We start from the raw sequence: 13,979 nt of genomic DNA, 5'->3' as shown, positions 1-13,979 counted from the left end.
TTCTGAATAACATAGAACACGAGAAAAACTGTGGAAATACAGCTAAACTGCCAGTGACCCCTTCACAATAATTTAATGGCATCATACATCCACATAATACCCCGCAAGGCGCCGGAAGGGCGTGTGGCGGGGGTTGTTAGGTCACCACCCTTAAAAGAGAATAAAACAACATTCCAAACCAACAATTTCATGCATATCTACACCCACAGATGCGAATGCGATATTCGCTGCGATCATACTTCAACACTGAGCTCCTCTGCAAAATTCAGCAGATCCGGCGAAGTTCCCACTGATCCGACTTTTCTCCGACGAGCAAAGAGCTCTCCCTTTCGCGAACAATGTCCCATGTCCCCCCCCCCCCTGGGTGTACATGTATGTACTTCGTGGACATGGATGTGCCTCGCACTTGGTGCGAGTATGATCCCTTGTGCCCACCGCACGTTCCACGGGGGGTCGCGGAGGATTCGCATGTGTGGGATCTTACTGGTGGAAGGTGATACGCCTTCACTTTTTCATAGCTACCTGTTCGAAATATGCGTTTGATGAATGCCGCCATCAGCTCCTGGAGGGCCTTCCCACGAATAGTGCGAATGTGCTTTGCGATGAGATCGAATGCAACCCAAGAATCGGAGACCCCAGGGTGGTTCACTTGCGATCTCCCGTGTGGCACCATCCCAATGAATACCACCGGGTGGTGCGCGAGGAGACGAAGGAAGACAGAGGTTAGTCGAAGGCCACCCCAAGTGTGCAAGGACGCCTCTACATACATATACGAAGCTCACTCACACGGTTGAGGCTCCCCCGTTCAGAGAACCTCTATTCCGATTTCGAATTTCGCGTTTAATTTATTGCACTGCGGGATTCTCGAATTTATATTCCTTGACCACACAACTGCGCAACCGTTGACGGTGCCGGCACCCACTTGGGACCGATGCTTGGAACACCAAGGTGCTGCTGCACCATTTGGAGATGCCAGAAAAGGTTGGTTATATGGTTTTGCTCTGGGGGAAGAGGAAACCAGCCCCCCCCACGCAAAGGGACTGGCACTCTTAATTCCGTGCGGTGAAGGAGGATTAGGGAAGAGGGGGGAAACGAGAGCCCTGCGAGCACCCCCCCACCCAGGGGAAAAATATAAACCCCCTCCTCTTAAGTATGCACCAGTCGATGTGCGTGCGTGTCTCATCTTGCATCACTTGCCGACTCCCTTTCCCTCCCCAGAGAGGGAGGGGTGGGTGGGGGGGAAGTTTAATAAGGCAAGGGACCTTGGGAGGTCTTTTGAATGTGCTGCCCCGTCAGCAGGGCGAGGGGAGATTAAGAGGGGGCGGAGGTGATGTGAGGAGGCGCCTTCCCACGCTAAAGAGGTCAGGGGATAAGTCGATGGCCCGCTCCTCTGGGGTCGGAGGGTGGGGAATGAAATTTGAAGAGGAGGGTTGTCGGAAGTTAAAAAGAGGGCGGACTAAAGGGAGGAGGGTGCGTAAGGGGGGGGGCGAGGGTGGCGCACTGCGGCCCCCATTATGGTGTACGCCATTGCCGACGACACCGTGGTGCTCCATATCGCACTTTGGGTTTGGGGAGGAGAACGTGGATGAGCGACTGGATCGGAGAGGTCGCTCCGCCACGAAGGGAAACCGATCTTCGCAGTGGCGTGAGTCCCGAGGAGGCAGAGGGTGTGGGCACCGCCCCGACCCCGGGTGGACAAGGGCCATCCATCCCTTATCCACCGGGGGCCTGTTTTGGAGGAAGTCGGATGATGGCGCAACTTGCGATTTAGAAAATACTATATGATCCCGTGCAAATGAATGGGTGAATTGAAAAGTACATCTTAACCACAAATTGAGTAATTTCAGGGGTGACGAGGTGGAATTAGAACATAAGAAAGAAAAGATAGTAACAATTTTCCACTTGATAAGTTTAATACTACGACTGGGTTTCTATGTATGATATCACCTGAAGATGATCTAATACATTGAAATCCGGTCGTGCTGTTACACTTATCCAGTGGAGAATTTTTACTTTTTCTTTATTATTATTATTAGGTAATCTACCGGTTAAGGTAGGTTTTTGGATGGACACAGCTACTAAATAATTATTTTTTACTCGTAACAAAACACAAAATCCAGTATCCTACTTTACATCAGGTCCCTCTTCATCTCTGAGTACTTTCTTCCTACCTTAATCCCATCCAACATCCCTATCCTGTTCCTTCCCTTTCCTCATTTGCCTGACATTCTCCCCTCTATTACAGTCTTCAACATCCCGCTGCCGGTCAATACCCCCTTCCACCACTTTTCCTGCCTCCATAGGATTGCTCCCAGCAAACCCCTCTCTTCGCCCACCATACCAAGTACTTCCTCGTTTGTTTTCTTCTCAGTCCATTTCACCTTCTCCATTCTTCTCCACACCCACATTTCAAAAGCCTCCAGTCTACCTCTATCCTCCTGCTTCAATGACCACTTTTCCCCACCGCACATAGCTACGCTCCATATCAAAGTTTTTACGAGTCTTTTCTTAATATCCTTACTCAACGTCCCTGTCATCAACTCCCTCCTCCTTGTGAAAGCGTCTTTGCCTAGCGCAATTCTTCTCCTTACATCCCTACTACTTTGACCGTGTAGGTCCAAACACTTCCGAGATACGTAAACTGTTCTACCTGCTCTAGTTTTTGCCCTCCTATTTTAATGTTAAGCTTAGCCTTTTTCTTTCTAGAGAATCGCATAACCTTTGTTTTATTAATATTGATTCTTATCCCATACCTGTCACACTGAGTTTCCAATTCACTAAGCAATGTTTGCAGCCCCTTGGCTGACTGACAAACTAAAGCTTGGTCATCAGCAAAACTAACTGATTTTACGAATTCCCCGCCCACTTTCATTCCTACCTCCAGTTCTTCCCATGCCTATTTAATCATTTCTTCTACATACAGTTTGAACATTAACGGTGATAATGGGCAACCCTTCTTTACCCCTCTTCCTAACACCACCCTTCTGGACTCTCCGTTCCCCAATCGCACCTGAGCAGTCTGAGACATGTACAGGTTGCGGATTAGCCTCCTTTCCCTCCAATCTATTCCTATTTTCTGCAATATACTAATTAGTTTTTCCCAATTCACTCTATCAAACGCTTTTTCGAAATCTACGAAACAGGTAAATACCTCCTGGTTGTATTCCATATTCCTCTCGATTAATAATCTCATTACTGCAATGGCATCACGCGTACCTCTCACCTTCCTAAACCCAAACTGATCATCCCCTAAATAATCTTTGCCCTACTCTCTATCCTTTTGTTTATAATCCTGAGAACAACTTAAGCTGCGCGGGATGTCAAACATATTGTCCTGTAGTCCTCACATGATGTAGCCTTTACCTTTTTCGCAATAGGAACTAAAACTAATCTCACAAAGTCTCCACCTTTTTCTTTACAACTTAATAAATTGAATATGTAAAAACTAATTGCAGAAATGACGAATAGCGTTTGACATGAATTAAATGAGAAACTTCGTATTACTCAGAAAATAAACAGGATAGTTGAAGCTCCAAGCGTTGTTTTAGTGTTCCGGAAAAGATATTGGGTATGTTTAAATGTATCAACTATCTAGGGAGAAAACTGTTAGCAGATACCATTGAAGATGCGATAAATTATATTGAGTGCGGTTAAGGATATGTATACAATATCCATAGTCCTTGCAAGACTAAGGGTGAGTGTGCGGTTGTACGCCGTGCAACAGATTGAGATATTTAGGGAGATCAGCCACAGATCTTTATTAATAGACCGACACTTGTACCAATGGACATTTACGTATTGCAATTAAACGGCGTTTTCAGTGCTGGAAGCCATTGTGTGAGTATTTATCTTTGGCCTGGTTGGTATCTGAATATTTCCCTGCAAATAGCTTTCTCTTTTGAACGCATAACGTTTTCTCATTCAGTTCCAATAAAAGTATCAGATACAGACGAAATACCTATGAAAATGCTCAATTGCTTATTAAAACCTTTCAAAGTGTGTTCAGAATGTTTGACCGGGCTAAGGGCATTTAGTTAACAACTATTCATATGTATTTTGTAAACATACCAAATAATCCTCTCATCATCATTGCTTGCTTTTCAATAAAATGGACCAAAATAACGGAGAGTCGGATTCCGAAGTCCACACCTCTGCTCTGAACTCCAGTGAGTTTCTCCATTCAAGTTCGCTTTCGAGTCCTATAAATTACCCCTATCTCTGAATTTCCACACTGAGAAACCATCGCGATCTCTTTCCCACCCGACTTGATTTTTCAAAAATCATTTTATTCGTCCATGAAATTGATGTCGCACATGAATTAACAGCTCGTTGTCTTCAGAACTCCGGTTATTGTCCGAGCCAATAAAAAAATCCAACAAAAGCGAAAGTGACCTCTTCCCTTGGGACCTGACGTATTCCCAATTTTTTAAAAAGTATAAAACGAGCAAGCATTGAATTTGATTCACCAACACATTTGAATTTGGATTTTATGGCTATATTTTCCACGTATCAAAATTGTAGTTCATTGGTCGATTGTCCTGCGCCCCTCGGAGTGAATCTTTGGTTTCATATCGAATACCTTTCCTCTCGGATTTCCAGGGGGAGGCCGTCGCCGAAGCGCGCCCCCTCCCCAGAGGTCGGGGGGGAAGCTGCGGCGACATTTCGAACCGTGTCTTCCCAGAAGCGCAGCGGAGGCCGCCTTTCGAGGGAGCAATGGACTCATCTCTCGGCGAACGCACGAAATACACCGACCGCCGCCCCTTCCCCCTTCCGCCCCCCGTGTCGCCTCCCTTGTTCCAGGATAAATACATCCCCGCCTCCTCCCAACCCCCTTCAGTCCGCAAACACACTCAACCACTCTTCAAACCCATCATCGCAAGCGACAGACGCTGCCGTCGCTTCCGAGAGATGGCACCTCGGTCGCTCTCTGCGGAACAAAAGACGCGCGAGCGGCCGCAGGGGTGGGGGAGAGTGTGCTCTCCCCCCCTCCCCCCTCCGCTCCTTTGTGGGGTGATTCGACGCCCCCTCGCGCGCACGCCCGTCCCCTCTCTGGGGGTGGTTTTGTGTTCACGGGGGCGGAGAGAGAAGAGGCCTGGTCCTGGGGGGATTAAGAAGGGGCGCTCTCGCAGATGCAAACGGGCGCCCAGGGGGGGAAACTCATGCTCCCCCCCCCCCTGTCAGGCACAACAACTGCTCGGAGGGTGTCCCCCACCACCCGCTGCCGTCGCTGCGGTATCATGTCTGGGTGAACATGTGTCGAGCGACTGTTTTTTAAAGGAGTGCCAACAGGCTTTCTTTCTTTCTTCTTGGAGAGGGGGGACTCTGTGAGCGGGTTCCGAACGGAGTTGGCGGGGAACAAAGGGCAAGTGGTTGGTCGGTTGGGGTCGGCGAGGGTGTGTGTGTGTGTGTGTGTGTGCCGCGAGAGGAGTCGATTGAGGGCTCCTCTGCCACCTGACACACGCGAGGGGGGGGGTGTTCACCCTGGGATGTTCTCCATGTATGTCCTCCGCTCTTACGTGACTCCTGCCATCCCCCCCCCCACTCCCCTCCCTCCCCCTCGCCTCGGTCATAAACGGCCTCCACACATTTCATGTCATAGTTCGTCGCCGTGATTTCAACATGTTTTGAGGCTCCTAGAACACGTTTAGGCGATTTTCCGAGCAATTCCTTTGGGTATACAGGTGTATGTAATGTGCTTATCATTGTGGCCACAACTGACAAACTATAAACCCCAAAAGGGATAAATTATATAGATGATATAGAAACACTCACAAGAGCAATATAACATTTGGACGGCACAATATAACACAAATTAAATAGATAACACTTAAAAGGACACTCACAGTGAAGATTGTTTGAGCTTTCGGCCTTCTCCGAGGCCTTCTTCAAGCAAGACTCAAAGAATATATTTACCCACACACACACTTTCATACACCCATATATATATTTTATATAAATATATATATATATTTTTTCCATACTTCTGTGAAATGTGGATGAATTGGTCGGCCAACCGGAAGTGACCGATTCGGCCTTTCTTCAGCGAGTAATAGTGATAGAAAGAGTTGAAGAAAAATATTCAACAGAGCGAATTACTCGGGAACTATTTTCGTAAACACTGATAGGAGTTTCGTGAAGGTTCAGTGATGAATAAATACTCCTCTCTCTTCGTGCCCTGCATAGCATTGTGGCACCTCGCCTACCTCTCCCCTTCCTCGAATCCCAACTGGCGAGCCCCTTACCCCATCCGCCCGCCTCTCCCTTCTCCCGCGTATTACGTGCATCAATCAATATCTGCACTCTGACCCACAAACTGTCGCGAGGGAGAGTGGCAGAGGGTGCAAAGGTCCATTTATTTGACAATTGACACAGAAACATCCACATTGGCCTTGGCATTGGATTATTAACAAAAATAAAAACGAGTAAAAACGAATAACAACATTTTGAATGATTATAAAATGAACAACTCTGAATCTACCTCTCTTATCTTATCTCTCCTTATGGTCTGACCTACCCGACTAAAATGAAACCATATGCAAAACGAAATCATGTTACCTCTACGCAAACATTAGTTTGCTCATTCACTCGACAAACCTTAATCACGCGAAAAAGTAATTACATGCTGAAATATTTAGTTCCAGGGAACGTACATTCAAATCATGCTGTAGAAATGTTAAAAAGATGGGTCTATTAATTAAAAAGAATAACATGCAGGAAGAAAAATGCATGATATCGACAAATATATATATATATATATATATATATATATATATACACTACCAATACTAATTATCTCCTACGCGATTGCTGCCTGCTACGGAATCATTTTGAAGTTTTAAGAAAAATAGTAATCGCCGAAATACTGAGGATACGCAGAATCACTTCCTTGAGATCAGCAGTCAACAAGTTCATTCTCAGTGAATTTATAAAAGATAACACGGGACCTAGATGGTACAACGCGGATGTTAGAAGGGCATTGCCACGTCAAAGGTTATGCCACGCCTAGTTGGAAAATATTAGGAATGATATCTCTAGCGACAAAAAGAATGAGATCACTTATGATGACAAGATATCAAGAGAAACTGCCAAGAATGAATTTCTGAAATCGTTTAGTGAATTCAAAAAGAAAATATTAGCGGAAAATTTGAAAGAGAATTCAAAATAATTTTGGTCATACGTCAAAGAAGTTCCGGGAAATAAGTCAACTGTTAATTCACTGAAAAATGATAAAGGCTAAAGAGTAACCAGCAATTTGGAAAAGGCTAACTTATTGCATTCTTTCTTTCAAAGCGTCTTCACTGCATCTTATAGAATAACCCCGATAGCTTACCAAATCGTGCCGGTAAACCGATGCCCAAAATTGTGAGATCGTGAGACACCTCGATAATCATGCGTTATTAATGAAAAATCAGGACGGTTTCCGAAAGGGTAAATCCAACGAGACATAACTTGCGCTTTTTGTTCATGATATTGCTGCTTCGGGAGAGAGCAATGATCAAGTAGACGCGATTTTTATAGATTTTAAGAAAGCCTTTGACAAAATACCTCATAGTAAACTACTCGCAAAGCTTGACGCAGTAACTTGCATAGATGAAAATATCCGGGGTCGGATTCAAGACTTTTTGAATGGTCGGGTACAAAGCGTAGACATAGATAGAATTAGCTCAAATGCAGTGGAAGTTACTTCAGGTGTTCCCCAGGGAAGTGTCATCGGACCTATTTTATCCCTACTTTACATTAATGGCATTGACTCCTTAGTCACTGGTAAGATACATTTATTTGCCGTCGATGCGGTGATTTACCGTGATATCCGTGATCCTGAGGACAGAACAGCTATATCAGACGGTCATCTGATCTTTTGAGTAGACCCGATGATGATGGATTCTCTGGGCCTGATCAAATAACCGTCCGTGTGTTCAAGGAACTAGCGTCACAAATTACGAAGCATCCAGAAATCATATTAAAGATGTCGCTATTAGATCAAAACGTTACCAGTAATTGAAAAACGGTTAATGTAACACCCTCACTCAAGATCTCTCCTGGGTGAAACACATACGGGGAATATGAGGACAAGATAACAAAAAATTGGGATTTATTAGAATAGTTCATGTTAAATGTGATGAAAGTGTCAAAGAGAAATGTTATCTGTCGTTGATTAGGACAAATGATTACATTTCCTGAGACCCTACACTGCGCCCCGATTCGCTTCAGCTCCAAATTCGGCTACTCCAAAGAACGCTGTACTCCTTTATATCTGCGGTGCGTGGCGTCGGTTGTCCGCGTTATACGTCGAACATTTCTCGGCTTGGAGGAACCCAGATCCCGTTCGCCCGCCTTGACCGCCTGAGTCATATGGGGAACCCCGCTCCCTGGTATACACCACGAGGAACACGATCCCTCCCGTTGGGCCCTACGTCTTAAAGAAGACATGCAACAACAATAACAATAGAGCTACCAGGGTATTATGCGGATGCACCTTTCGTAATAACACCCCGTGCGCTGGCGTCTTCGCCTGTGCTGTGGCCTCGGAGTAGAGTAATGGGCGACTGATACGATGGTGGTGTCATCCGACAACACCTGGTAACTGTTGGATGTCTGGATGGGACTTGTAACCTCTGATGGCCATCCCCGCCGAAGCTTATGGAGCCTATCGACAGCCAGGACTTATTGGTGTAAATTTTGAAATCAATGTGCCTACGGCCGTGAAGCAATGGAAAACGAATCAGCCAGCAAGCAACTATTGACGACATCAAACTCCTAAAACTTGCCTTAGACTACATGCTCGAGTATTATGAATTAAAATTAAAAAGAACAGTGAAAATATCATGAACAGCGACCAAGGACCCATTACATCTTGCCTATTTTCCCTTTGCGTAGGCAGTTGACTCATACTATTCTCATTTATCACCTCCAGGAAGGAAGTCTTCCCTTGCCTTTCTTCAACGTTGCCGTGATACCGACACCATTCCAATATTCGTAGAAGTAAAGTATCATCTGAATACCAGAGAGGCCAGGGAGATACCGCACCGTAACAGCGAGGCACCATTGAGGGGACGCATCCACAACACTGGCCATAACATTCTTTTTATCTCCGAAGAACTCTATCGGCTTCATCTGAAGTTGAGATCTACCTTGATGGCCGAAGACTGGGACACGGTAGACAAGACTAATTCCGAGCCGCGGAGACGACTAAATGTGAACCTAAATCAGGAAATTTGACAAGCTTCATACTAGGCAACACCCAGCTGTTGACCCTTATTAGGACCGTTTAATCGTCAATATAACAGACATGCACCTTGATCACACCACTACCTCAGTGCTAGCCAAGGATTAGAATTTTGCAATGGCCCTAAACTTTAGAGAGGATCATTAAGGGGGAGATCAATACGGAAACTCCCGAAGTTAGAATTTGATGAAATGAGGAAGATGTGCCCCGCGTTTTACGCACCGCGAAACGACCCAAACAGAACATAACGGCGAACGAAAGAAAAGCCCTGCGGAACCTTCGGGTCAACGGCGACATCGTCATCCTTCCCGCGGACAAAGACACCTCAACGGTTCTCATCACCAAAAGGGAATACAGTGTTGAGGATGTACGAAATATTTCGTACATCCTCAACAACAAGACCTACAAGAAATTGGACACGAACCCGAGGACGAAAGCGGGCTGACCGAGACACCAGATCCATCACCAAGAACTCATCAATTCTTCGGGAAGAACAAAGAAGCACCCAAACCTCCGAGACTCTACGGCCTACCCAATATTCATAAGGAGGGTAGACCGTTAAGACCAAGAAGTAATCCAGATCGACTCGCCGACCTATTACCTGGCCAAGTATCTGGCCCAGTCACTACGATTCCCCGTCGGAAAAAAGTCCTCGTACGTAAAGAGCTCAGCCCACTTCGTCGAAATCCTGATGCAGATTTAGAGAAAACGGAAGATACAGATCGGAATCTGTATCATTTCGACGTGATGTCACAAGTCACCATCGTGCCAATCCAAGACTCAGTTGAGATCGTCAGAGGACTCACCACATCGGGCGTGCATGGAGACTTTCCGAAATTGGTGGAACATTGTCTAAATAATAGCCTCTTCCTGTGGAATGCTGATTACTCCGAACAGACAGAAGGAGCAGCAATGGGATCGCTACTGTTGCCAGTAGTAACTAACTTGTACAGGGAGTGATTTGAGATGAATGCGCTTAACAGTTATGACTAGAAACCAACTGTTTCGGCTTTTGGCCGAAACGTAGACGACACCTTCGTCATCTGGCTTCACGGTGAAGATGAATTACACAGGGTCCTGGAACACCTGAATGCACAACGCAGTAGCAGCCAGTTCACGATGGAGTTGGAAAAAGGGAGGACAATTGCCATTTCTTGACGTAATCGTAAAGAGAAAAAGCAACGGGAACTCGGGGCACGCCGTTTAAAGGAAGTGCACCCACACGGAGCGGTACCTCAAATGCCATCTCGCATCACCATCCATCTCAAAAGGCCGCTTTGATGTCCACTCTCATGCACCGGGCGTACACCTTATCCGACACTGACTCATTGGAGACGGAATTGAAACACCTGACGACTGCACTGCGCGGAAATGGAAACATGACCGATAAGATCCTAAAAAGAACCTTGAGGATCTTAAAAAGGTTGGAAAGAAAAAACGTCAGCTGACCACCCATGACAACGGAGAGGAAGAGGCAGCACGACCAAGGGCGCGAGACACCAACATGCCCATATGTCGCGGGGACCTCCGGAAGGTTAGCCAGGATCCTCAACAACAAACACGACGTGGTGAGAAGATTCAACGCCGTGACCAAAATAAACATCGTCTTGCATGGACCAAAAGACAAAATCTCTAAGGAGTTATCAGAAGGCGTAAACACAGTGTTTTACTCGTGCGGCAGATCTTACATCGGGGAAACCGGCGGATCACTCACAACAAGGATGAAAGAACGTCGCAGGGCGACGGAAAAGAAGCAATTTAACTTCTCAGCCATTGCCGAGCATACTTGGAGTGGGCCGGGACACGTCTTCGATTGCGAGGGAGCGAAACTAATAGCAAAGGACAAGCGCCATTTCCCCTGGGAAATCCGCGAGGCCATTGAAATACTAAAAAGACCACCAAATATTAACAGGGACGATGGATATCCATTGAACAGTGCGTGGGAAAGGACTATCCAATCAGAGGGCGGTACTTGACTACCAGCCCTATATAAGGCGGACAAGAAAACTTCTAAAGTATCTTCGACCTGAAGACGCAGGCAGGATGGCCAGCGGAACTGTCGTCACCCGAAGACAACCAACGCAGATGGAGAACTCGGAAATTAGCTATTATATATATTTGAATGTAAGTAATTTCTTTGGTGTCATTAAGGTTTGTCGAAAGAATGAACCAACTAATATTTGTGTAGAAGTAACGTGATTTCTATTCATAATACCCCGCTACAGGCCCTTGTGGCGACTTGCGGGGTTGTATGTAGATGTAGAAATGCAGAGACAAGCAAAATACCTACGTGTTACAATCATTAAAGATTTAACATGGGGGACTCATGGGGATGCATTTGAAAATATGTTATTTATTTGACGCATTGTTGGCAGTAGTGACTCCAAGGTCAAGGAACGTTGTTACCACGCTCTTCTAAGGCCAAATTTAGAATACACATGTAGCGTATGGGATCCGACTGAAAGAGGCCTCATTCGGGAAATTGCGAAGGTTCAACGCCAAGCAGCCCGTATCGTTTAATACTGTTGCAATTAAACGAAAAGCGTCACTGAAATGCTTCCCACGGGTAATACGGGATAGCAACTGTAGGGTTATGCATAGATAGCAAAAATCCCACTTGCCACCCTCGGCGTCTAGGGAATTACTCAATCGCATGCACTTCCACTAATCTCGTGTGTTTTGTTATCATAACCCCTTCCCGTACGTCCGCATTAGAATGCCATTAAAGAATGTAGTGCTCTTTAAAGTATTGCTTCCTCTGCCTTTTCTGTTTTTTAAGTTTCCTCTTCCATCCATCGCCTCCCGCTACCTGCAGCGTTGGGTCACATTCCCTAGGTGTGTCCTTGGGGGAAGGGACCGTTGCATGTACATGGGGTCAATCGCCTTCTCGGTGAATATCGCCTTCTCACTTTAAAAATTCTAAGCTGCACGTTATTGAATACATTTTTACTACATTCGACGGTGCAATTGTTTGTTAGTGGATAGTATATGTATTCGCATGCGTGTAAGTTGAAAGGGTTTTTGCATGAATGTAGACGCCACTGTGGGTGTACGTTTGCATGGATGTGTTGATTTTGCTTGTGGTTTTGTTCCATTTTACGGGTAAAGACCTAACACCCCCCGCCACACACCTTAGCGGCAGCTTGCGGGGTAAATATCGATGCACCGGTTAATTCATTTCTTTGCAGGCGAAACACCTGGTGCCAGGGTTTCTCCAGGCACTAACCTATCCCCGATTCCTACTACCTTCCTTTGTACGTATTTATGTTTTCATCTGTGTGATTGATGGGTCACTGGTATAGGAGGAATCTAACACACCCGAGTGAATGAGTGACTGCGAACGTGAACTTGGGTCCATTCTTTTTGATATTCAATTTTTCTTTTCAATTAATTTCCATTCCTATTTGAATACAATTGGTCCCTGGCATGGGAGATATCCTTGCAAACCTTAGTGTGTGAAGAATGCGATTCACGAGAGTGACTTTTATTTCTTAACACACCCAATTGATCGAGTTGTCGTCAGTTTGTTTTATTATTTATTAATTTTGTTTTTTTGTAAGTATGTGTGTGTGATTGAGGTACACGCGGGTCACTGTTTCTCAAGCACACCCAAGTGACCTAGTGTGCGTCCCCTATCTTCCCCTTACTTGTCACTTTGTTTTTACCTCCCCCCTTAAACAAACCTGGTGCCAATCAATGCTATTTTGTTTTCCATCACTTATTGATTTATGTATTGATGCAATTCGATTGATCTGTGCATGCTTCGTGTTGATGCATCCCCTGCCACACACCATTCCGGAGGATCACATGGTCTTAGGTAAATGTAGACTTAGATACGGATTCAGAAGAATTGCGAAACGGTAGATCTATATAAAGGGCACAAATTGTGGGAAACCGAAAGCTCCCCATACCAATAGGGTTCGCCCGAATACCCTAAATGGCTGGCCAAATCGCAGACCTACCTCGTGTCCTGATGGAGGGGGTTTGGCCTCTCCGAGGACTAGCTGTTATTGGGGGCAAGAGAAGGTGCGACCGTGGATTAATATAATTTTCCCCTTCCCCCTTTCCAGTTCTGCATGACTACACGTAGTGGGTAGCATTAACACTTGTTAAAACTAAGTATTCCGCTAATATGTTTATGAGTTTTCACCCCCATGCACGTATTTTCAGGATTTTGAATTGATAGTTTTTTCCCTTCCCCTGATCCTTTACATCCCTTGTCCCCCACCCTTTCCTCCTGTTGTTTGAACGTCCTGCCCCATTGCTCTCTTTCTTAGATTTGTTTGTGTTGGTGTAGATGTTGAACCAAAATTTCACTCATCGACATCCTTAAGCGAGTCATATGAGATTGGTGTACATATAACTTTTGATTGGGGGTGATATAACTTTTGATCGTCATTTCAATCCATGATTGATTGGCAATGAGTTTCTTCGGTATAAATCTTATTTCAAAACTGACTCGCCTCTCAAATGACCTCTGAAAGTTATGCCGTTTCCCTTGCCTTAATTAACTGGCGAAAATGAAACATCCTATGGATGCCATTCGGGATTCTCACCGAGAAAAGAGCACAGGAATGTCACCTTGTTTCGAAGCAATCAACATTGACACAATCAGTTTGAACCCTCCCGGGAAGACGCTCTGCACCAAAGGCCGTCAAACGAAGCGGGCGAGAGGTTTAGCGGCTCCTCCTAGTTCGGAAACCCTATCAAAGATGGCAGGGCCCGGTGAGACGGCAGCCAGTGCTGCAAACGG

This window comes from Hetaerina americana, unplaced genomic scaffold (assembly GCF_022747635.1).
Source record: "Hetaerina americana unplaced genomic scaffold, ioHetAmer1.1.p SCAF_126, whole genome shotgun sequence".
NCBI classification, from domain to species: domain Eukaryota; kingdom Metazoa; phylum Arthropoda; class Insecta; order Odonata; family Calopterygidae; genus Hetaerina; species Hetaerina americana.
This window is presented reverse-complemented; position numbering follows the sequence as displayed.